Source organism: Mustela nigripes, chromosome X, assembly GCF_022355385.1.
Source record: "Mustela nigripes isolate SB6536 chromosome X, MUSNIG.SB6536, whole genome shotgun sequence".
NCBI lineage: Eukaryota > Metazoa > Chordata > Mammalia > Carnivora > Mustelidae > Mustela > Mustela nigripes.
In genome coordinates, this window is record NC_081575.1 from 77,769,278 (window position 1) to 77,771,845 (window position 2,568).

The window sequence follows — 2,568 nt, forward strand, 5'->3', positions numbered from 1 at the left end:
CTGGTTAATAGTTTGTTCAAGTTTTCTATTTCTTCCTGTTTCTGTTTTGGTAGTTTACATGTTCCTAGGATTTATCCACTTATAGTTTGCCCAATTTGTTTGTATATAATTTTTCATAATACTCTCTTATAATTCTTTGTATTTCTGTGGTATTGATTGTTATTTCTCCTCTCTCATTTATGACTTTATTTATTTGGATACCTTCTTTTTTATTTTGATAAGTCTGTCTAGAGTTTTATCAATATTCTAAAGTATTTCAACGAACCAGCTCCTTATTTCATTGCTCTGTTCTATTTTTTTTATTTTTTTAGTTTCTAGATCATTCATTTCTTTCATCTTTATTATATCCTCCCATATGCTGGCTTTAAGCTTTGCTTGTTGTTCTTTTTCTGCCTCCTTTGATGTAAGGTTTGGTTGTTTATTTCAGATTTTTCATGCTTCTTGAGGGAGACCTATATTGGTATGCACTTACCTTTTAGGACCACTTTGCTTCATCCCAAATGCTTTGGACCATCGTGCTTTCTTTGTTATTTGTTCCCATGAGATTTTTGATTTTTTTCTTTGATTTCATGGTTGACCCATTAGTTGTTTAGTAGAATGGTGTTTAACCTCCAAGTAATTGTGGTCCTTCCAGATTTTTTCTTGTAGTTGACTTCTAGTTTCAGAGCACTGTGGTCAGGAAAGGTGCATAGTATGACTTAAATATTTTTGTGTTTGTTGAGGCCTGTTTTGTGACCTAGTATGTGCTGCAGAATATCCCATGTTCATTGAAAAACATGTGTACTCTGCTGTTTTAGGATGAGATGTTCTGAACAGTTTAAAGAGCATTGTGGTCTGAGAATACACAGGGTATAATCTCAATCTTTGGGTATTAGTTGAGACCTGATTTGTGACCCAGTATGTGATCTATTCTTGAGAAAGTTTCATGTGCTTTCAAGATTAATGTTCTGTATATATCTGTTAATTCCATCTTATCCAGCATGTCATTCAAAGTCATTGTTTCCTTGTTCATTTTCTGTTTAGATGATCTGCCCACTGATGTAAGTGGGGTGTTAAAAATCCCCTACTATTATTGTATGATTATCAATTAGTTCTTTATTTTTGTTATTGTTTCATATATTCGAGTGCACCCCACATTGCATGCATAAACATTTAAAATCGTTATATCTTTTTGTTAGATCTTCCCCTTTCCTATGATATAGAGCCCTTCCTTTTCTCTTGTTATGTCTTTTTAAATTTATTTATTTATTTGTTTGTTTGTTTATTTATTTGCTTTTAGAGAGAAAGAGAGAGAGCAGGAGAGCATGTGTGGGGGGAAGGATTGAGGGAGAGGAAGAAGGAACAAGAGCATCTTTCAAGAAGACTCCATGCTGAGCATGGAGCCCATTGTGGGGCTCAATTCCACAACTCTGAGATTACAAACTAAGCTGAAACCCAGAATTGGACACTCAACCAACTGAGCCACCAAGTGCCCCATTGTTAAGTCTTTCTGTAAAGTCTAGTCTGTCTGATATAAGTATTGCTACTCTGGCTTTCTTTTGACCTCCATTTGTGTGATAAATATTTCCCCATCCTCTCACTTTCCACCTGCAGGTGGCTTTATGTCTCTATTGAATCTCTTGTAGATAGCATATAGATGGGTCTTTTTTTTTTTTTTTTTTTTGGCCCATTCTGTTACTCTATGTCTTTTGATTGGAATGTTTAGTCCATTTACATTCAAGGTAATTATTGGTAGATATATATTTATTGCCATTTTATTACTTTTTTTGTCATTGTTTCTGGAGATTTCCTCTGTTTTGTTTTGTTTTTTTTTCTTGTCCTTGTCACTTTTGGTCTCTACTTTCTACCCCCTCTAATATTTCTTGCAGGGCCTGTTTAGAGGTCATAAACTCCTTTAGTTTTTTGTTTGTCTGGGAAACTCTTTATTGCTCCTTGAATTCTGAATGATAGTCTTGCTGGACAGAGTATTCTTGGCTACAAGTTTTTCCAATCAGCGTTTTGAATATATCAAGCCACTGCCTTGCAGTGCAACTGGCTTGTCAAGTTTCTGTTGTGACATCTCCAGCTAGCCTTATGTGCTTTCTCCGTATGTTAAGGACTCTTTTTGTTTTGCTGCTTTTAAATTTTTCTTTATCACTATATTTTACAAAATTAATTATAATATGTCTTGGTGTTAGCTTGCTTTTATTGATTTTGATGAGAGTTCTCTTTGCTTCCTTGATCTGGATAGAGAGACAGTGAGAGAGAGAGAGAACACAAGCAAGGTGAGGGGCAGAGGGAGAAGCAGACTCCCTGTTGAGTAGGGAGCCCAATGTGGGGTTTGATCCTGGGACTCTGGAATTAGGACCTGAGACGAAGGCAGAGGCTCAACTGACTGAGCCACCCAGGCACCCATCTGATGGCTGTTCTTTCATTTGGGATAAATTCCTCTCTCTTTATCTTTTATCTTTCTCTGCCTTCCTCTGTGTGTTAGAAAAGCTGGTTATGTCTCATGCTCCTGAAAGCTTTATGACAAAGAGATCATGTAATGCCCAGGGCCTGATGCTTCAAGGAATATCTCGGGTGTGT